We start from the raw sequence: 23,483 nt of genomic DNA on the forward strand, positions 1-23,483 counted from the left end.
GGCGGTTTAATTTAATAGGACTAACTTAAGGTACCTTAGAGCCCACACTAATTAAATTGGTCTGCTCATACCCTTCCCTGGACTTCCTTCTATTTTTGATGGGCAAAGAATGGCCAGGAATGGTTTGTCAACAGACTGACTCACAAGATGCCTGACTCATTGGAGTCTGCAGGGCCCACAGACTATGAGGACTGGTTGGGTCCTGGCTTAGGGAAGCACTGCCCTTCTCTACCCACTTCAGCTGGCAATGCCCTGTCAGCCTCAGGGACCCAAGCAGAGCATAGGCCACTTTCACATTCATTTCCTTGCCTGTCAGAAAAGACAGATATTTTGCTCTTTCTTCTTAGACTGATGTTCTACCAAACTAAGATTCCTCTTCTTGCTTCTTTCTCTCCACCCTCTGCAAAAGGACTGGCTCCTTCTTCCAGGGCATGCATGAGGAGAACAGGGTTCTGGAACCCTGTGCCAGGGGACCAGTCCCTGTGGTCTGCCACAAAATGTGGCTGCACAGGGTTGATGCATTCTTGGTGAAGCTAAAAGAGATGGTGGGACTAACCAGGCAGGGAGAGCAGGGAGGTGTCTTTGTCCTCCTGCTTGTGACCAGAAGTAACTGAGGGGTTCCGTGGAAGCAGGACCACTCAACAACTCCAAAAAGGTGGTTAGATCCAAAAGGTGTTTAGAGCAGAGGCAAGACCAAACACCCTTGGATGGCCTTCAAGGAAGACCCCCAGCCTACCATTGCTCACTGGGTCCCAGACCCCACCTCCCTGGGACTTAACCCTATCTTCCATGCAGGTTTCTCTGTCTGGAATGTCTCCCCTACCAACCTCCTTCTCTTTCCATTCTTCAAGGCTAACAACAACACCATCTTACCCTCACTGGCATCTCCTTCTGAAACCTGCCCAGAGCCAACCCCATTCCTTGGTCACCTGGGCTTTAGTGTGATTTGCTTGAACCTGCACAGGAATTCCCCATTCCATTGTGTAGACCCTTGTTTGCTGTCTGTCTCTCCCACTAGACAGGAGGCAGGATCTGAGTGAGTCATCTGTGTGTCTCCCACACCCAGCACGGGTTCTGTCCTTCTGTGCACACAGACTTCCATACAAGCACCAGGGGACCCAGGATAGAAAAGTAAAAAAATACCCCATCCCCAAAGTCACTCAAGCCCCACGGGGAGATAAGAAACCGACACTACCCACCCCCCATGGGATTAGATAAAGCCACTCCCAGGGCTCAGCCCCACCCAAGGGAGCTTTAGCCACCTAGAACTACTGTACTTTGAGATCCCTGGAGCACCAAGCCACTTCCCACTTCCACCTAGACCTAGATCACCTTCCCCCATTCTTTTCCTTCCTCCATTCCTCCTTTTCTTTTTTTGTTCTCTTTCTTTAGGATCTGTTATATTGAACCTCTACTATGTACCAAAACATCTACTATGCACCAAACCCTGTCCTAGGCACTGGGTCACACTGGGTACTGGGTACTAAACCAGACCAAATGCCTTCCCCCCCAAAGAGCTTCCACTTAGTGATATCCTCTGTCTGGGCTTCTTCGCCAACCCAACTCCTGTTAATGCTTCCAGATCCTAGCTGGGTAGATAGTACCTCCCTCCTGAAAAAAGATCCCCTCTGAGCTCCTAGGCTGCTCAGGTTTGCCTTCCCCTGATCTGGCCTGATCACCACGGGTTCCCTGCAGAAAGTGCAGTTTACTCTGCAGTTCTCCAAGGGAACATGACTCCCAGGGGTTGTCCATTCCCCCCTCTCCCCCCACAGGGACCGCCAGTACAGATGAAGAACTAAAGAACAGGCAGGTGAGGTAAGAGGAGGAAGGAAGAAGTGAATTCCAAACCTAGGTGTCTCCTTCCTCTTTCAACTGCCAGAAACTGGGGCAGCAGAAATCCTGGGCCCTGGGACTAGCTTTGAGGAAGCCAGACCTCCAGAAGGTGACAGATAAAGGAGAAGGATTCAGGTCCATGAGCTCAACCCAGGAGGCTACACTTGCCCAGGATGCCAAGGGATCCTGTTTCCTCTGGCCAGTTTGCAGCTCTAGCAGCTCTATTTCGGTGTTCCTCACACAGCTGCTAGAGGCCAGGCTCCCCTCCTCCCTTCTTCTCAGCCTCTCCTCCCCTCCCCTCCTCAAAGCATCCAGCCCATCCCCCTCCAGCCCCCAGCATACTCCGTCCAGGAATTGCAGGGAGGGAGACTTCTGATCAAAATCTTGGGCTGCTCCCCTAGTCCTGGTTTTAGCAGGAGTCCCCCAAGGGCACCAGGGGCTCCTCAGGAAGCAAACACCCAAGGACCTGACCTCAAAAGGCTGAGTAGATGACATCCTTCTCTGAGCCTCAGAGTCTTGTATGTGCGGTGAGGGTATTAGTGCCAGAGCCACAGGCAGGCAGGAAGGCGGAAGGGGGGGGAGTCACCTCCCAGACTATTAGTCAGCTTGACCAATCCCACAGTCCCAGGACTGTAGGACAGGGTGGAGCAGCCCCTTTGTAAGGGAGTGTAGAGGCAATAATGAAAAAATAAGATGTCTTTGAGAGGATAGTAGTATAGTGAGCCACCAGGCATAGTGGTGCTAAGGAAGAAAGGAGTAGATTGGAGTTTACTATCAAATGTGCTGTGAAAGGACACATTTTCTGCTGGACATTTACCCACCCAGCCAAGTCAGCAAAACAGGTTTCAGGCAATGTCTAAAAAGGCTTTAGTTTAATCTGGAAAGCACAAACTAGTGGTTAGTCCTAAACCAGGAATATAGGAAATACCAGGAAGTACAAAGCCAGACCTGGTCCTGGCAATTGGGAAGAGGAAGCTACCCTGAATTCCCGGTACTTTGCCCAGCACAGGCCATCAGTAGGGTGTCAGTACCAGACTAGAGCTCCTCATGTTCCTTTAGTAACGGCATCCTTCACGGAGCAAGTTCTCTGTGTGCCCTGGACCAGCAGGCCAGGGTGCACACTCACCTGTAGACCCTTGGGGCACAGTCCCGTCTGCCTGGAACACTGGGCCAGGCTTACTTCCTCCAGGTCAGCATTACCAGCCCCTCCCTAAGGAACCTTTAGAGAAAGCACCCGCCCCTATCCTAGGTGTTCTTCTCCATGGAAACCAGCACTACCTGACATAGTACATGCTTATTTATTTATTTATTTATTTTCTCAACTACTTCCCTCATTAGGAAAAGGGCAGGGGGGGCGGGGGGAGGGGAGAGCGGCTCAAGAGGGTGGGGAGAAACTTTATCCTCACCTTTAGGAACAGGAGCTCTTTTCCTATTTATTGAATAGAGTACTTCATTTAATCAGGGCTTTCTGCCTACCTAGTGTGGCGGGAGAGTTCAGTGATCCACAAAGTGCTTGAGGTCTCCTTCCGTGTGGCACTTATAGCCCAGAGGAAAAGATAGGGTTCATTCGGTAGGTACAAAGATATAGAAGTCATTTCGGACAGCACCAAGTGCCAGGAACCATCAGTAGAGAGAATGCTACCACCATTGTAAGAGCAAAGAATAGCAGAGCTGATCTGTAGGGGAGTGCTGGTGATCAAGAAGGGCTTCTCTGATGAGGGGATATTTTCATTCTAAAGAAAGGAAATGTGGGCCAGGTGCTGGTGGCTCTCCCTATAATCCTAGCTACTGAGGATAGTGGTTCAAAGCCAGCTGGGGCAGGAAAGTCCATGACTCTTTTTTTTTTTGGGGGGGTCCGGTCGTGGGGCCTGAACTCTGGGCCTGGGCACTGTCCCTCAGCTCTTCAGCTCAAGGCTAGCGCTCTACCACTTGAGCCACAGAGCCACTTCCAGCTTTATGTGGTGCTGAGGAATCAAACCCAGGGCCTCGAGCATGCAAGGCAAGCGTTCTACCACTGAGCCATCTTCCCAGCCCCCCATCCATGACTCTTTTTATCTCCAATAAACCACCAGAAAATCAGAAGTGGTACTGTGGCTTAAGTAGTAGCCTTGAGCTGAAGAACTGAGGGACAGTGCCCAGGCCCAGAGTTCAAGCCCCATGACTGACAAAAATAAAATAAAATAAAAAATAAAAAAAAAGGAAATGTGGTAGTAAACCACACAGGGGGCGGGGTGGGGGGCAGGAATGGACTGTTCCAAGGTGAAGAGGGGAGTCTGCAATAGGGAAGAGCCTTGCCAGGTAGAGTTACAGGCAGCTGGCCCTTGTGTCAGAAGCAGAACACTCATGGGTTCTAGAAGTGTCTCTGGCCATGGTATCAGAGAGTCATCAGGACAAAAGGCAAGAGTTCACAGGAGAGCTATTGCTGCCAGGTACAGTGCAAAAGGCAGGTGACCACAGCAATGGCAGTAGTCATACTCATTAGTATTGTTGCTCCCAAAAAGCAAACAAACCCAGAAACTAACAAGTGTTGGCAAGGGTGTAGCTACAAATTGTGATTTTTGTGCATTATTGGTAGGAATGGAAAGTAGGAATATTAAATACTACATCTACTGTATGAAGTACCAAAAAAAGCAAATCATAGACTTATCATAGAATCCATCAGTTCTATTTCTAGATATATACCCCAAACAATTAGATGAAGGGATTCAAATAGACTTACACTTCAATGTTCATATAGCATGTTCACAATAGCTAGAATATGGAAGCAACCCAAAATATACACTCATAAAGAAATGGATAAGCAAAACATGTAATATAGCAGGCTGGGGTTGATGGCTTACAGTTGTAATCTCCTCTACTCAGAAGGTGGAGTTCAGGACACCAAATTTAAGGCCAACAGGGCACCAGTGGTTCACACCTGTAATCCTAACTACTTAGGAGACTGAGATCTAAGGATCATGATTCAAAGCCAGCATGGAGAGAAAAGTCTCTGTGAAACTCTTTTTTTTTTTTTTTGGGGGGGGGGGGTGTCCAGTCATGGGGCCTGAACTCTGGGCCTGGGCGCTGTCCCTCAGCTCTTCAGCTCAAGGCTAGCACTCTACCACTTGAGCCACAGCGCCACTTCCGGCTTTTTTCTTTTCTGCTTATGTGGTGCTGAGGAATCGAACTCAGGGCCTCAGGCATGCAAGGCAAGCGCTCTACCACTGAGCCACCTTCCCAGCCTTCTGTGAAACTCTTATCTCCAATTAAACATTCAAAAACTGGAAGTTGAGCTGTGGCTCAAAATGGTAGAGCTCTAGCCTTGAGCAAAAGAGCTCAGAGACAGCGCCCAGGCCCTGAGTTCAAGCCCCATGACAAAAAAAAAAAAGGTTCAAGGCCAGTCTGGGCAAAAAGTTTGCAAGACCCCCACCTCAATAGATAAGCTGGGCATGATGATATATGTGTCTGTGATCCTACCTAGGCAGGACACATACATAGAAGGATCATGTCCTGAGCTGAGTCAAAAACATGAGACTCTACCTAAAAAATAAATAAAGCAAAAAAGAGATGAGTGTGTGGCTCAAGTGGTAGAGCACCTGCCCAGAAAGCTCAAGGCCCTGAGAGCAAACCATTCCCTCCAAAAACAGTGTATAGATACCATGCAATATTATTTAGCCTCAAAAAGGAAGAAGATATCTGCTGGCTGTGACAGTTCACACCTGTAATCTCAGCACTGAGGAGGCAGAGGCAAGAGGATGTAGAGTTCTAGATCAGCCTGGACTACATAGCAAGACTATGTGCCAGGCACTAGTGGCTCATATCTGTAATCCTAACTACTGAGGAGGCTGAGATCTGAGAATCATGGTTCAAAGCCAGCCCAGGCAGGAAAGTCCAGAGACTCTTATCCCCAATTAACCCCCAGAAAACTGGAAGTAGAGCTGTGGCTCAAAGTGGTAGACTGCTAGCCTTGAGCAAAAAAACTCAGGGATAGCATCCAGCCTCTGAGTTCAAGACCCAAAACCTACCAAAAGAAAAAGAAAAAGAAAAAACAAAGACAAGAAAAGGCATTCCTGTCACTTGCTTCCCCATAGATGAACAAAATAAATGAAGTAAGCCACGCCCCAAAGAATACCATATGATTCTATTCATATGGGTTATCTAGAGTCATCAATTTCAGAGACATAGATAGTGTTTGCCAGGAGCTGTGGTGAAGGAGGAAATTGGAGTTGTTGTTTGATAGAGTTTCAGTTTGAGAAGATGAAAGCATTCTGTGGACAGAAGTGGAGATGGCTACCCATAATACAAATATATCCAATGCCATAAAACCATTAAAAGGGTTAAAGTAGCATGTTTTATGTCCTATATGTTTTACCACCATTTTTAAAAAGGAAAAATGGGCAGAGAGTGATGAGGCAGGGCACAAGGAGTGTTCAGTGTGACGCATCACAAGGCTTTGTTGGGGAGGATACCTACAAAGTAAGGAGGGGGTCACTGAACTAGCCAAGGGATGTACTGGGAAGTGGGCAGGAAAACTGTTTGGAAGATCTGAGTGGGTTGGGGTGAGGGGAAGGTGTGTTAGACACAAAGGACTCCTTCAGGGCTTGACTATCAGTTTTGTCTTTGCCCTGTTGTAGGATTAGTGGCTTGATCCCAGTAGTGGCTGGAGGTAGGGAGAAATATGGAGGGAAGCCCCCAGGCAGTTAGGGAGCCAAAGCAGGTGTGCTGATAGGCACTGCAGCAGGAGGTAGAGAGAAACTAATGGAGAAATTTTCTTGGATTTGGTAATTGAGAGGGCATGGAGGACTCCCAGGTTCTGGCAAGGGTACTAGTAGTGCCATTCAGGGAGCCAAATGACCCAGGAGAGAAGCGGGTCTGTAGGGGTAGAGTATAGCCAAGTCAATCTTGAGCAGATTTGAATTTGGAAAGCCCATTAGAAATCCAAGGGAGACAGCCAGGAGACACACAGGATGAGCCAAGAGCTCTGGAGAAGAAGTCTGGCCTGAACAGTAGCCTGGGGAGTCTTTAACATATGGAATTTAGATTCAAGCGCGCGGGGGGGGGGGGGGGGGAGTTAAGAGGACCCTGGCATAGCACATGAGCAAGAAGACCTCCAGACATGGTGTTGAACACCCACTTCAGCTCAGCTCAAGGTTCCCATTCTCCCTACCTCTACCTCTCCAGGCTTTCTTCCTTCCACCTGTCTTTTCTTCCTGTTACCTTTTAAGGATTCTTTCTCTCCAGCCTCTTCTTAAAATTTTATTAGTCAGGCTATTGCTGACTGACACAATATTACATAACACACAGCCCCCCAGATCTCAGGGCCTTAGAATAAAATCTCCTTATTTCTCCCTATCAGGTCTGAAGTCAACTGGCAGCTCAAGGCTGCCCAGTGGGTCTCCTAGTCCAAGAACCAAGAGCTGCCTAACCTTCCTTCAGAAGAAAAGAAGCAACTGAGACCACTCTGACTCTCACATCACATGACCAAGCCCCACATCATGGGTGGGAAGGAGGATGAAGACTTTCAAAGGGTAATGCAATTGTCCACAACTCCATTCCTCCCACACTCTTCCTGTCTCTGAACAAGTTTACCCACAGGTAGGCACCCCGAACCTCAACAAGGATGGTGCTTGAATGCATCCTACCAGCCCCAATCTCTTTTCTCAGCACCACAGCCATATTTGTTTTGTTACAGGGTATGGCTATTACATGTCCACCAGAAGTCCATGTGTTTGGAATTGGATTCATTATTTTTCTCCATCCCATTCTTGTAGTCCATCTCCCTCACTGTATATGGCATCAATTAACAATCAGGCTCTGCTCCTCCTCTTCTTCACCTTGGCCAGGGACAAGGCTGATCAGCTGGACCTAGTGGTCATCTGTGTTTGTCCACTCTTCCTACGGTCCCTCTCCCTGCTTCAGGCTAGCCTGGGATCATTGTAAATCCCTCAAATGCTTTTTCAATCTTCAGAGCACAGCTCATTTCCTCTGCCCTCCCCTTCCAGCTGGAGGCATGTGTTCAAGGCCACAACTGTGACTCTGTCATGTTCCTGTTCAAGATTCTTCAGTGGCTCTCCATCACATGCAAGACGAAGTCCAAATTCCCTAGCGTAAGTTGATCGTATAGTCCATGGCCTGCCAGAGATCATTGTCAATACTGGGATGAGGGGATGAACAGAAGAGCTTTGGTCCTCACTCCCTGGGATGTGACAGCCTACAGGGACACAGACAGCTCTCTCAGTACAAACTATCTACTGTGATGGAGCTTGTGGAGGATCACACAGACCCTTTGGGCACAATGCAAGGTATCACTGGAATCTGGGGGTGAGGGAGGCAGCCCGTAGAAGGGGAACTTCCCTAGATTGTCATGGAGATGATGACCCCTCCAAGGCGGATGCTGGAGACAGCATTTCAAGGAGCACCAACAGGTAGAATAGAGGAGCCCATGACAGAGACAGGAAGATGGCTGGGGAAGGGTCAGTGGCTGGTATTGGGAAGGGGAGAGGAGAGCGAGGTAAGAAAGGCAGCCCAGGGAAGATAGCATTGGAGGAGAGAGCTACAGAGAGCATGACACAGCTTTTGGAAGCACTCTGGGAAGGATGAGGCCAACCTGGTGAAAGTAGTGTTGGGGAATTCCAGGTGGCAAAAACCAGTCCTTGGTGGCAGAAGAGTAGAAAAAAGTGAGCAGCAGCTAGGAGCCGGGAGCTCACACCTGTACTTCTTGCTGATCAGGAGGCTGAGAGGTAAGGATCTCAGTTTGAAGCCAGCCTGGGCCCATAAATCTGAGAGATTCATATGTCCAATTAACCAGCAAAAAGCTGAGTGGAGGTGTGGTTCAAGTGGTAGTGTGCCAGCCTAAAGCAGAAAAAGCCAAGGGAGGGCATGAGGCCCTGAGTTCAAACTCTAGTACCAGAAGAAGAGGAGGAGGAGGAAGAAGAGAAGGAGGAGGGGGAGAGGGAGAGGAGGAAGAGGGCAGCAAGAGTAGGCAACTCTTCCAAGAAGATTGTCCATGAAGCAGGAATATGCAGGCCAGTCCCCAAGGGAAGCAACTGTGCTGTGCTAGGCTGAAGAAGAGACAAGAACCTGTATAAACAGATTTGCAGGCTCTGGGAAAGAGGGAGAGACTGAGTGTACTAGAAAGGGGCAGAGGATGGTGTTGGCTTGAAGAAGGGAAGGGACCCCACACAGGTATAGGCACACACATGAACAGCCTCAAGCCCACACCCTCCAGGGGTGCCTAGTTCTCAGCAGGCAGGCTTAACACTGAAGTTTAAAGGAAGAGTAGTCATTTTCTAGCCCTGCCAGGGTAAAGTGGTACCATGCAAAGGAATGCCATGAATCTAAGGCCTAGAGGCATGAGTTAGCCACCAAGTTAGAGTTATTGGGTGCTTCTACAGGGTGGCGCCTTGGCACAGGAGGGCGAAGTAGAAAAAATGAGGAGGCCAGAGAGTGGACCCTATGCTTTTTACAGCTTCTACACTTGGACTCTGTGGTTTTGGGGTCCAGCCTGGGTACCAATGGAAGCTGAGGACTGTTTTCTATCTGCCTATGCAGCCCAGTACCTAGCTTTTGTGTGTGTTGACTAGATCCAGGTTTTGTGGCAAAAACCTGGCAGGATAATCTTGTCCCAAGGGTGTTTTGGAGATTGCATGGTTCCTTCAAGTAATTCCTGCCACCATATATGCATGTGGTATAGGGTGGGGCTATGGAGTCAGCCCCAGGGACCCAGGGAGTGCTCTCTAGAGGCTGGTCTTGGCCCTTCTACCTGCCTCCTGTGGAGATCCAGCCCCCACCCTACCCCTGTGGTAGGTGGAGGGCTCCAGAGACCACAACTCGAGCTCTGTGCCAGTCAGCGCCCTCTGGCCCTCGCTATCTGGGGCACCCAAAGCAGAGCTCACAGGCTCCTTCTCTGATTCCCGTTCCCGTTTCCACGGAAACAGACATCGGCAAACGTCAAAGTTCCAGCTTTCACACAGGTCTCTTCCAAAAGTTCATCTCACATGATTTTTATACAACAGCATTGTAAGGGTGGCGGCAGTGTCTTTAGGACACATTCCATCCTTTGCCTAACCCAAAGATCCTGGCTCCCAGGCTCCCAGTTCAGGGATGTGTCCTTTAGCTGAGGCTGGCCTCCTTCCCAAAGACCCATTCCATCCAAGACACCCGGTGTCTTGGGCCTCCGTTTATCCCTGAAGCAACAGCATCCGAAGTCAACAAATGCTAGCAGCTCAGGGAAAGAGGCCCAGAACAAGGGTCCTGGGCATGACAAGCAAAGCTGGTAGTGCCCACAGCCTCTAAGGCTTCCTCTTCCAATGCTGATGTCACTGGAACCTTCCAAACTCACTTCCTGGTCATTAAGGTCTCAGGATCTGCCTCAGAGGACACTGGAGTTGGAAATGAGAGTGCGTAGGTCACCCACAGACACTAGTCTGAGGGCACAGAGCAGACAGGCAGGAAAAGAGCTTCTCCTCAAGGACTCTGCCCTTCTCTGCTTCTGGAATGCTGTCCCGGGGCTCCTGCTCTTGGCTCCATCTTCCTGTGGCTCTTAGTTGGAATGGCTAGCCTTGCTCTTCTTATCTCTGCACACCTATCAGCCTGTGCCTCCTCTATCTCTACCTCTGGGTCTCTTCTCTGACCTCTTTCCTCTTTGTCTCTTTCTGTGGGCTCCTCTCTGCATTTTTTTAGCCTGGCTCTAGATCTCTCTATTCTCCAGTCCCATGAGAACAGAGTTCCACCTGTTTGGGCCATTGCTGCATTCTCACTGCCTAGAATGGCACTGGCACCTGATAGAAGCCCAACAACTGTGTGGAATGAATTCTCTGTCTCTGTCTCCTTCCCTCCCCTTCCTGCACAGCTCTGTCCTCTCTCTGCCCTCCCTCTTGCCTTCATCTGCTGTTTGTGGATCTTTCAACTCTTCTCCTTTTCTATCTTTTACCTCCTTTGCTCAGTTTTTCTTATTCTCTCCCTTACCTTACTGCTCTACCTGTCACCGCTGGCATCTCTCTCTCTCTCTCTCTCTCTCTCTCTCTCTCTCTCTCTCTCTCTCTCTCTCTCTCTCTCTCTCACACACACACACACACACACACACACACACACGTACCACACAACACCACACCATCTGTAACATTCTTTTCTGTAAATATTTCCTAGGTTGAACCTTCATGTCAGCCTTTAGAGAGCAGCCACACATAACCCCATTAAACATAGGACCAGGCATAGGACAGCTCACAAGAAAGCTGGCTCTGAGTCACAAATTTCCTCTGTTCAATACCCCAGGACCCCAGGGACAAGAGACTGCCCCTTCCTATAATCTGCCCCGTGAAAACCTTCTGAGAGCAGCCACACATCGCCTGCTGTGGCACTGGTCACCATGGATTTTTTTCAGAGACCAAAACTTCTTCTCTGAAGGTTAGGGGAGGTGAAGGGCTTTGCTCCAGGCAGAGGAGTCTTAAGTTCCTAGGAGGTGAGGCAGTAGTATTTGGGGGAGATCAGAGAGAGAGCTTCCATACCCTAGGTGTCATCCTATAGACAGCCCTCTCTAACTGACAGCCAGCCAAGTATAGCAGTGGATATAGAATACAGAAAAAAAGCTTGCTTCAAGCCCAGCTCCAGCCTTTACCACTGTGCTTTCTTGGGCAAAGTATTTACCTTCTCTGAGCCTTAGTCTCCTCATTTGGAAAAAAAGGATCATGATGCCATCCTTCTTCAATGAGATATGGCAAGGTGGAGAAAGCATTGCATACCAAATCAGTTTCATTTCTCTTGTCAGTGTTTAAGGCCAGAGAAAATGGAGCAAAAATGTATTAAATACCTGCAATATGGCAGGCCCGGGTCTAGGACCAAAGGATGGTGTTAGGCAGTAGCTAAATTTCCTAGCTTTGGGATCAGCAAAGCCTGTACTACCATGCCATTGCCCTGCAAACCTTAGCTTCCTTGTCTGTAAAATGAGGGTCATCACACCAACTCCTTGAGTTTATGGTGGATTAAGTGGGTAATAGCTATTATGTGCTTGGTCAAGTGCCCAGTGATGTGTGATCAGGAAATGGTAGATGACACTCATTTACCAAATGTTATCTTACTGTCACAGTGAGGCTAAATGTAGGGGACATGTCACCCACTCTCCAGGGGAGGAAGCTAAGACTTGAAGGGAAAGGGTCGTTTTACTAGGTCACCAGCTAGCAGGAGGCAAGGTTAGGAATAGAATTTGCACATCCCGACCCTAGCCTCTTACTCAACATCACCCTTGTTTTAAACTTTTCTTCCCTCCTACACCCTCCCCATCCCCAGCCCAAAAACCCATGTCCTGGACATAGGCCCATGCTGACTCTGGGTAGGCAATGATGTTGTTGCAAGAGGAAGATCCTTACCTTGGCAGGCTTAATACCTGGGCCCATCCCAGACAAGCCACGTTCTTCCTATCCCTAAACTTGACATGGAACCAGAAATGATGAGGCAGAAACACACAGAGCCAATAACCAGGAATGGTACACTTGAAACCCCTCAACGAGAGTGTCGGCTAATTATCTCCAGTGACAAGTTATTCATGAATGTGGTTCATCTTGCAACTGATATGAAAACAGAAATAGGCAGGGTGGCACCCCACTGGCTGGAGGGAGTTCACATGATTATCCTGGGCACAGGGAGGAGACTCTCTGCCCAGAACAGCTAGGTTCCAGGCCCATCTGGAACCCGCTGGACTCCAAAATCAAGTCCTCCAGATGACTTGAGGTCAAGGTCAAACTTGGTGGACAAATTTGCAGTGGGAGGACCCAGTTCAGCCACATCTGGTATACCTATGCTCCATTTTGTCCTCTAACTGGCTCTGCTCCAATGGCAGGGTAAAGGACTGCTAACCAAGACACCTGGGGTTGTTGAAGCAGGGGATAGGGAGTGCTGGGCTATAGGAAAAGGGCAGGAAGAAAGATCACCAGCAGGGTTCCTGACTGATGGCAGGACCTGATAACACTAATCTCCTTCCACTTTCAGTATCTGCTTGGCGTTTTTCCAACTTGTCAAAGCTGTGAGTCACTTTTGAATTTGGAAGGATTTCCACACCTAGATGTTGGGTGCTTGGGAGATGCCAAAGCAAATAGAGATCCAATAGTGAGGTACCTGGTTAGGTCTAAGCAAGGTCTTGGGGAAGTGCTCTAGGTAAGACACCATTACTTCTTGGAAAATAAACTGTTTTCGGTGCAGCAAGCTCCTCCGTTAGGCATTTGTTTACTCCTGCCACTCTGCAAACATAATCCCACTTTTAAAGAGCTTGCAGCCCAGGCATTGTGCTCAAGGCTAGTTACAGAGAAGAAAACAGGTTGACCAAGCAAATAAAAAGAGAGTAAAAATGAACTAGAGATCTGCTGTGAATGAGTGCCAGATGAAGCTATAAGCTTCCCGCTGGCCTAAGTAAAAAGGGAAACATGATCATATATGAAGCTCTTAACAGAAAGAGAATAGAAAATAATGTTCATTGAGTAAAATTTCAGGATTCTTAATATGCACAATCTCACTTCCTTCCTAAAATTTATGCCAATAAGCCATTTTATTCCCATTCCCTGGGAAGGAACCGATGTTACAGTGGATACTCTGGCATATACTCTGTACTCAGCGAAGACCAATACATGTATCAGCTTCTGGGAATATTGGTTGCAGACAGTTTACACTTGATGCTAGGTGACCAACTGAGGGGCCTTCTGGCATTGCTATGCTTGACTTTCATGACACATAAGCAAGCAAAGCACTTGTAGCCAGAGCAAAGCATATTGAGTTGGACTCAGATCCTTCAGGATTAAAGGTTTGGGTCTCTACCAGGCAAACTGTCCACTCAGAAGGAATGTGACCAAAGGTAAGGGACGTGTCCACTAGGGCCGAAAGAGTCTGACAATGAGATAACAAGAATCAATGACCACTCCCACCATTTTGGTGGTTGATTACAGTTAAGAATCTCACAGAGGGGCTGGGAAGGTGGCTCAGTGGTAGAGCACTTGCCTTGCATGCATGAGGCCCTGGGTTTGATTCCTCAGCACTACATAAGCAAAAAGAAAAAAAACTGGAAGTGGCACTGTTGAAGAGCTGAGGGACAGCGCCCAGGCCTAGAGTTCAGGCCCCACAACCGGACCCAAAAAAAAAAAAAAAAAGAATCTGACAGACTTTTCTGCTCAAGCTGGCTTTGAGCTGTGATCCTCAGTTCTCAGCTTCCTGATTAGCAAAGATCACAGGCATAAACTACCAGTGCCTACTATAAGACCAACTTTCGGAAGCCAGTGCTGTGGCTCACCTCACTAGCCCTTTGTCCTTAAAGTTCACAGAAGCAAACTCAAAAAGAAACGTGGAGAAGTAATGCCAGATGGGTCACTTCGCAAGAACAAATGGAGAAGGGCAATACAAAGAGTAGACAGTAGTGGGCCCTCTGTCCTCCACCTACATTCCCCCTTCAAGGCTGACTACCCACCCATGCATCCTGAGCTGCTTGGTATGCCCGCTATAGGTGGCTCACACCTGTCTCTCCCAGGGAATTTTCTGGTTGCAGTGGTTCTTGTCCAGGTCTCCCTGCGTAGCTTCCATGCCCCAGGGCTAGTGTGGAGTTGCAATGCCAGCCGCCATCTTTCTCTAACTGGGGACATCCCTGAAGAGCCACCCAGGGCTAACTAACTTTGGGAATAGGTGAGACCTTGAGTATAGCCATTGCAAGTTAGCGTTTGCCTCTGCCCAAGCCTGCCTCCTTACCATTCTTAAAACTCTAGTGGTGTAGCAATGAAGCAGAAATGTTGTTAGACTTGTTCAAAATAATAGTGCAGAAATACTTCCCCACTGTGTCCTGGAGGTAATTTCCCAATGTTAACAAATGTTTCTTGCATTAAACTTAAAGTTTTAATTTAGCCAACATGTTTCACATGTATGTACTTTATGTAAAAGAAATTCCCTTTATTCTCAGATACTATTGTTGCATGACCAACCACCCAAACTTAGTGGTGTAAACAACAGCTGTTGGATGCTGCTTAGGGACTCCTTGGACCTTGAACAAGGCCTGGCAAGGAGGGTTATTCTTTGCCTCAGACTCCCAGACCTCAGAGCCAGATTCTCCCAGAAGCCTCTGCTTTCACATATCTGCTGCCTGGATTGGGCTGTCCTTAATCTGGGATCATAGTTTCTCCAAGGCACTCGGGCAATTCCCTGCACATCAGCTGTTCTTCAAGGAAGAGTCTTGATGAGTATTCCCAGAAATCAGGTGGAAGTTGCATGAACTTTTATGACCTGGCCTCAGAAGTCACATATTGTCACTTCTGCAGTACTCTTAGTGCCAACAGAGTCCTACCTAGGTATCAAGGGAGGGAACAGAGAACACCCCTTCCCACCCCATACAGATCCCTTTGCCAACTTTCTCCTCTACACTTGTTATTTATTTATATGAGGCTCTAGGTTGGTCCTGAATTCTTGGACTCAGGGGATTCTCCTCCTGCAGCAGCTAAGATTGACAGTCTAAGCCACTGTGGCCAGCAGCCATCTTTTAAAAATAAAAATAAAAAAAGGAAAGGAAAATAAAAGGAAATAAAACTTGGTAAAAACAAATAGAAGAGTAGAAATGGGGAGGATAAAACATCACATTTAGGGATTTATCATAGTGAAGTGATGTGACATCTAAATTTTGTATAAGAGAAAGTTTACTGTAACATAGTTTATAATGCTTAAAGCCTGAAAGCAATCTAAATGTCAATCCACAGGATTGAATCATATCAGTATCATCAAATACCATGTAGGTCTTTGCTTTGTCTTTTTAGTTTGCTTTGTTTCGTTTGGGACAGGATCTCATTGCATAGCTCAGGTTGGCCTTGAATGCAAGATCCTCTTATCTCTGCCTCCTCAGTACTTGCACAACTGCATTCAGTTTAAAGTTATATATGTGTGTATGTGTGTATGTATGTGTATATATGTACGTACGTATGTACTTATACGTATTCATTTAAATTGCAAAATCATTCAAAACCCCATGTGGGCATGTCAGTTATAGTCTGGTGGGACAGACAGACTTAAGAGGAGGGATGTTGCTCTTTGGCAACATTTAAAGGAGATAACAGGCGAAGACTTTTTTTGTATGTTTGTTTTGTGCCAGTACTGGGGCTTGAATTCAGGTCCTGGCCACTGTCCCTTAGCATTTTCGTTTAAAGCTAGTGCTCTATTTGAGCCACAGTGTTCATTTCTGTCTTTTTGTTGGTTAATTGAAGATTAAAAAAAAATCTCAAGGACTTTCCTGTCCAGTCTGGCTTTGCATAGAAATCTTAAGATCTCAGTCTCCTGGGTAGCTAGGATTGCAGGCATGAGCCACAGACATGTGGCCATAGTTGAGTTTGAAAACGTTAATTAGATATGTATTCATGATGGTGGGTGTCCAGCATCCTCTCCACCAGTCCTAATCTCAGGTAGGCTTAGCAGGCCTGAGTGAGGGAAGGCTGAGAAGTTTCTGAGCACTTCAGAGGATCTCCTTTCCCTGGGGTGAATGTGGTCATGTCTGGTGAGAAATTTGAATCTGCTGCCATGGTCTTCTAAACCAGAGACAATCCATCTTTAGAGCGAATCTGCCCCCCAGGGTGGCAGAGACAAGAGACAAAAAGAGCTGGTTCCTCCACATTTTTGAGCTACTGATTGTCTGGAGCCTGGGGCTCCTCTTGCCTTCTCCACAAGCAAGATAGTGCATTTCCTGATGGTTTCAAACCAGTTTGGGTCAGGGTAGTCTGCTCCTTGCAGCTAACTACTGTAATATATATATATATATATATATATATATATATATTTATATTTATATTTATTTATATTTATATTTATTTATTTATTTATTTATTTATTTCAAGCCCAGACACAGAGCAGCCAGGTATAGTGATACATACTTTTACTCCAAGCAACTTGGGAAGCAGAGACAAGAGAATAGAGGTGGAGGCCAGCCCAAACAAGAAAAGTTCATGAGACCCTATCTCAACACACACATGTAAACCAGATACTTTCATACCTGTAATCTAGCTACTCAGGAAGCTGAGATCTGAGGATCACAGTTCAAAGACAACCCAGACAGAAAAGTTCATGAGACTTATGTCCAGCTAACCAGCAAAAAGATAGAAATGGAGCTGTGGCTCAAATGGTAGAGTGCCAGCCCTGAGCAAAAATGCAAAGGAATAGCACCCAGGCCCTGAATTCAAGCCCAGGATTGGCACAACACACACACACACACACACACACACACACACACACACACACACACACACACACACGTTTAAGCAGGAATATGATGCATTTAAACAACTCTTAGGAAAATCACATAGTAGCTGGGAATGTGAATGAGTGGGAGTCAGCAAGCACAGGCGGCCAGTTAGAAGACAGATGTTTAGGTGAAGGAGACATGTTTGGCAGGGCCAATAAGATGGAGAGCAGGGGAGAGTCACAAAACACTAAATTGGCTGAGTTGCCAGGTTAGGTAAACAGCTGACTGGGGTAGAAGGGGAAAAGAGGAGATGAAAGTCCATCATGAGTTGAGGCTTGGGCACCTGGGAGAGAGTGGCAATATGCACTAAGAAAGGAACCACGATGGATGGAGAAATATGCAGCCAGCAAAGACATCAGTCAGGAACTGGTGTGATCGAGGTGCCCAACACTGGTACAGGGAACCCCACCAGAGGACTCACACCCCTGCTTCCCTTCTTCTGGTGACCCTCTGAGTGTGCTTTGGTCGCTACCCCATTCTTGGATATTCATCTGTCTGACCAGAGGCCACACCAGATTCTCCTTGGAATCTGAATCTTGCCCTGGTTCACAGGGTGATGGGTTCATCCTATCACCTTGGGATTATGCCTTAGCTTTGCCTACCAGACTTAGGGAGAGGTGTGCCTCCACCAAGTGAGGAGAGAGAAATCAGGGGAGAGAGAAACAGATAAAGGAACTCTTACAGCATTTTCAAGTCAGATGCTCCAGTCCATGGGAACCTTCTAAGGAAGATAGCCCAAGTCTCAGAGCAGTGGCCCCACTGGACAAGTGAGGATGTATACCTTACTTTTCTGGGTTGCCCACATGAATGTCCAGCAGGGACATACAGATACCTCAGGTGGCAGCATCAGCAAAGCCAGAGCAGGTAGTGAGAGACAGCCATTCTCCTCATTTTGAAATGAAGCACTGCCAGGGCACATGAGGATAAAATCCAAACTAAAAACAGACTGGAGGCATGGCTCAAGTTGTAGAGAGCATGCCTAGCAAGTAAGAGGTCTTGAGTCCAAACCAAAGAACCATCAAAACAAAACAACCACCACAGTGGTAGTAGAGGGGCGCTGAGAGATGAAGCCCAGGGACCTCTGACCAAGGCCTGGAAAAAGCCATGTGCGAGCGCCTGCCACCTGAACTCCTGAGCTATCCCTGCCTTTCTAAGGCCTGAGGTTCAGCTTTCCTCGCTGTTCTGTAAGGACTGATACTGTAATAGTTCCTTCTGATGGATTCCTTTTGAACTCACAGTAGTCATAGTCAATTTCTTTCTTCTTTATTTTTATTTCTCTTTCTTTCTTTCTTTCTTTTTCTTTTTGTGGGTTTTGGGGCTTGAACTTTGGGCCTGGGTGCTGTCCTTGAGCTCTTCAAGCTCAAGGCGAGCACTACTCTACCACTTGAGCCACATCACCACTTCCGGTTTTCTGGTGGTTAAATGGAGATAAGAGTCTCACAGACTTTCCTGCCCAGGCTGGCTTTGAACTGTGATCCTCACATCTCAGCCTCCTGAGTAGCTAGCATTACAGATATGAGCCACTGGCGCCCAGCTACCATAGTCAATTTCTATTGCTAAAAACTCAAAAACAAAAAGCTAATGGATGCAGCTTGGTAACTCAGAATGAGCTCTAAAATTGTTGGAGAGGGTGAGGGGTGCGGCTCAACCGTGCAGTGTGTGCTTAGCATGTATAATGCCCTGGATTCAACCCCCAATTTAAAAAAAAACCCACAAATTAACTGTAAAAACAAACAAACAAAACAAAACATTTTTATGTGGTGCTGATGGCTCACACCTGTAATCCTAGCTATTCAAGAGGCTGAGATTTGAGGATCAAGGTCTGAAGCCAGCCCAGGCAGGAAAGTCCATGAGACTCATATCTCTACCCACCAAAAAATGAGAAGTAAAGCTGTGTCTCAAGTGCTAGAGTGCTATTTTTTTGAGCCAAAAAGCTCAGGGACAATGCCCAGGCCCTATGTTCAAGCCCTGGTACCAGCACAATAAATAAATAAGTACACATACATAGTATATATACATAGTATATATATATTTATACAGGGAAGGGGAAACAAAGAGGAGGCAACAATGCTTGATGAATAATGTACTCATTTTCTTGCCAATGTAATTGTAACTCCTCTGTACAGTATTATCACAATTAAAATAAATAAATAAATAAAAATAAGTATTTATACAAGTACATAAATAAGGTTTTATTTTTCTGGTACTACGGCTTGAATTCAGGGTCTTGTGCTCTTGATTGTCTTTTTTTTTCTTTTGGTTGGTCTCTACCACTTGATCCACATCTCCAATTCAGCACTATTTTTTTGGTGGGTCATGGGCAGTGTCTCTGAGCTCTTTTGCTCAAGGCTAGTACTCTACCACTTTGAGCTATAACACTACTTCCTGTTTTGTTTTTGTTTTGTTTCTGGTAGTTAATTGGAGATAAGAGTCTCACAGATTTTCCTGCCTGGGCTGGCTTTGAACTATGATACTCAGATCTCAGCCTCCTGAGTAGCTAGGGTTACAGATATGAGCCACCAGCACCCAGCTAATACAGCATTTGCTAGCTTTGAGCTGCAATTCTCAGATTTCATCCTTACCACCAGTATCCAGCTTTTTAGTTTACATTTTCTTGGTGCTAGGAATTGAACCCAGGGCCTTACACATGTAGGAAAGAGCTATCACTGAACTTCCTCCTCTGCCCCGAGAGAAGTTTACTATGACGAACCACACCCATGCCAAGCAATAAGGCAAAAGCAGACAGAAACATGGAGACCTGCTATCCTACCACATTGGAAACCTTTTGCATTCTGTGCAGGATGGTTAAGTGTGAGTGTGGAAGTGGGCTTTGTTACAGAAAAGGGAGTAACACAGTAACCAGTCCCGGTTGCCATGTTTCTGGCTACTGCTTGGATTGACCTGGTACAAGCCTTTCTGAAAGGCAGGCTGGCAACCTGTGTCAAGAGTGTTTGTTCTGGGCTGGGAAGGTGGCTCAGTGGTAGAGTACTTGCCTCACATGCATGAGGCCCTAGGTTTGATTCCTCAGCAACGCATAAGCAGAAAAAAGCCAGAAGTGACACTATGGCTCAAGTGGTAGGGCACTAGCCTTGAGCTGAAGAGCTGAGGGACAGTGCCCAGGCCCAGAGTTTAGCCCCCACAACCGACAAAAAAAAAAAAAAAAGTGTTTATTCTTTGGTTCTGGGAATTAAACCTGAATAAATAGCCAGATGTGAATATCTACATAGTAGAAAGTTTATTGGAGCAAAATCAATAAGAAACATTAAACCGATATAATCTAGATAGATTACAAATAGATCATTAAGAATCCATCCTTCTTAACAGTCATATCAGGAAATATTTAAACCCATTAACAGCAGTGTTTTTCATTGAAACTACTACATAAAAACAGAGAAACATCTAGGCATAAGCAAGAACTTGCTAGCCTGGTGCTGGTGACTCACACCTGTAATCCTAGCAACTCAGGAGACAGAGATCTGAGGATTGCAGGGCAGGAAAGTCTGTGAGACTCTTATCTCCAATAAACTATCAAAAAAAAAAAAAAAAAAGCTGGAAGTGAAGCTTTGGCTCAATTGGTAAAGCACTCTCCTTTCAGCAAAAGAAGTTTGGGGATAGTTCCCAGGACCAGAGTTTGAGCCCCTGGACCAGCACCTAAGAAAAAGAAGAAGAAGAAGAAGGGGCCGGGCGCTGGTGGCTCACGCCTGTAATCCTAGCTACTCAGGAGGCTGAGATCTGAGGATCGCGGTTCAAAGCCAGCCCGGGCAGGAGAGACCGTGAGACTCCTATCTCCAATAAACCACCAGAAAACCGGAAGTGGCGCTGTAGCTCAAGTGGTAGAGCACTCGCCTTGAGCTGAAGAGCTGAGGGACAGCGCCCAGGCCCAGAGTTCAAGCCCCACGACCGACAAAAAAAAAAAAGAAGAAGAAGAAGAAGAAGGAGGAGGGGGGGAGGGGGAGGAGGAAAGGGGAAGGAGAAGGGGAATGGGGAGGGGAAGGAGAAGGAGGAGAGGAGGAGGGGGAGGAGGAAGAAGAGGAAAAGGAAGGCAGGAGGAGAAGAGGAGGAGAAGGAGGGGGAGGGGAAGGAGGAGGAAGAGGAAGAGACAACCTACAAAATGGGAGGCAAATTTGCAAATTATTCATTGGACAAAGAATAGAATATGCAAAGAGCTCAAAAAATTAAACAGTAAAAGAACAAATAATTAAACCAATAAATGAGCAATCAAATTGAACAGACAGTTCTCAAAATAGGAAATGCAAATTGCTAATAAATACATGAAGAAATGGTCAAGATCCTTAGCCATAAAGGAAATGCAAATTCACCAAGAAAACAAACAAGTGTTGGTGAAGATACAGGGAGTGAGATAGGAGGGATGAGGGCACTTATAAACTGTTGATAGGAATGTAGATTGCTGTAGCCACTATGGAAATCAGTGCAGAGGTTCCTCAAAAAAGTGAAAATAGAACTGTATGATGCAGCTATACCATGTTCAGGCATATAGCCAAGGAAATATAAACCAACATACAAGAAAGATACCTAAACAACCATGTTTATAGCAGCACTGTTTACAATAGCCAAGATATGAAACCAGCTTAAATGCCCAATAACCAATGATTTGGTAAAGAAAATATGATAGATGGATAGATGTGTGTGTGTGTGTGTGTGTGTGTGTGTGTGTGTGTGTGTACAATGGAGCAATGGAGTATTATTCAGCCATAAAGAATAATGAATATGTCATTTGGAAGAAAATTGATGAAACTGGAGATCATCATGTTAAGTGAGATTAGCCAAGCTCAGAAAGACAATTATTGCATTCTGTACACATATGTAAAATCTAGCCCTAAAATGAAAATATTTATATAACATGATTGTAAAGAAGGAACTGATTTTTAGGGGAAAGAATCAGCAGGGAGACAGAAATGGTGATGGGAATTGAATATTATACAGATAGGTGAGATATATGTATATATGATGTTATATATATGAAAAGAGCATAATTAAACCCACTAAAGATTGTCAAAAAGGAGAAGGGAGAGGGATATGAGTTAAGAAAGTACAGTAATCTAGATAGGGTGAATTTGATCAAAGTACATTCATGCATGTTGTAAATATCACAATGAAGCTCCAATGATGTACAATTAATTTATGCTAATAAAATTTCTTTTTAAGGGCTGGGAAGGTGGCTCAGTGATAGAGCGCTTGCCTTGCATGCCTGAGGCCCTGGGTTCGATTCCTCAGCACCACATGAGCAAAAAGAAAAAAAGCCAGAAGTGGTGCTGTTGCTCAAGTGGTAGAGCGCTAGCCTTGAGCTGAAGAGCTGAGGAACAGTGCCCAGGCCCAGAGTTCAGGCCCCATGACCGGACCCCCCCCCCAAAAAAAATTCTTTTTAAGAAGAGAAGACAATGTTTTAAAAGAAATAATGTCATCAGAGAACGTTAATGACATAATTTTAAATGGAAATGTAAGACTATGATCTACTTGCATGGGACGAGATAATTTATCAATATTACATATGTATGATGTGTGGGTTTGATGCACATATGTAAGTTAGTTGCTCTGAAGTCAAGCAGTCATTCTCCGTGTCTCAATGTTAGTTTTCTCCTCTGTTAAAGGGCACATGGGTGGTCCTAATGTCACGGGTTTACTGTAGGAATTAAGTAAGACTGAAGAAAAAACAAAGGAACAAAACATGCAAAGCAGCTGAAGAAAGACCAAAAAGAAGTATCTTTAAAAGCATCTGGTAAGGTTACAGATGCTTTCAATTCTCTTCTTTACAATATTTTAGGATTTTTCAAATTTTCCAAAATGACATAACATAATTAGTAAATAAATATGTTTAGATGAGTAAGAAAACCATTCCTATTGTTCTTTAAATAACAAATTACATAGTCTGAATGTAAATGATTGAAACGATTTTTAAAACAGAAACTACGTTTTCATGGTCAAAAGTTCAAAAAGTCTAAAACTGAATATATGTGGAGAAAGTGAATCCGTACCCAGATCTGCTTTACCAGCTCACACCAGCTCTCAGTGAAACATACCATCATTACTAGCTTATTAAGTTTCTGTTTCCTACTGTGATCTTTGAATCAGAACACACACACATACACACACACAACCTTTCCACATCTAGTGATCAATTCTGACAGAAAACTAACTCAAATTAGCTTAAGCAAAATAGAATTTTTTTTTGGCTTGTATAGCCATGAAGCTCATGGGTGGCCCTAGCTTCAGGCTTGGCTGGGTCCAGGGCCTGCCCTCCACCAACAGATGGGTATCGCTAACTCTTTGCTCTCCTTTTTCTGGTTTGGCCATCATTCTTAGTGAAGCTGTTCCCAGGAAGCCCCAAAGATGGCCACGGATGGTTTCAGACTTATGTTCTTCAAGTAAACTACAAGGAGGTGGGGGGGGGGGGGGGAAGCAGCAATTC

This window comes from Dipodomys merriami, unplaced genomic scaffold, assembly GCF_024711535.1.
Source record: "Dipodomys merriami isolate MVZ:Mamm:240054 unplaced genomic scaffold, mDipMer1.0.p SCAF_412, whole genome shotgun sequence".
Taxonomy (NCBI): Eukaryota; Metazoa; Chordata; class Mammalia; order Rodentia; family Heteromyidae; genus Dipodomys; species Dipodomys merriami.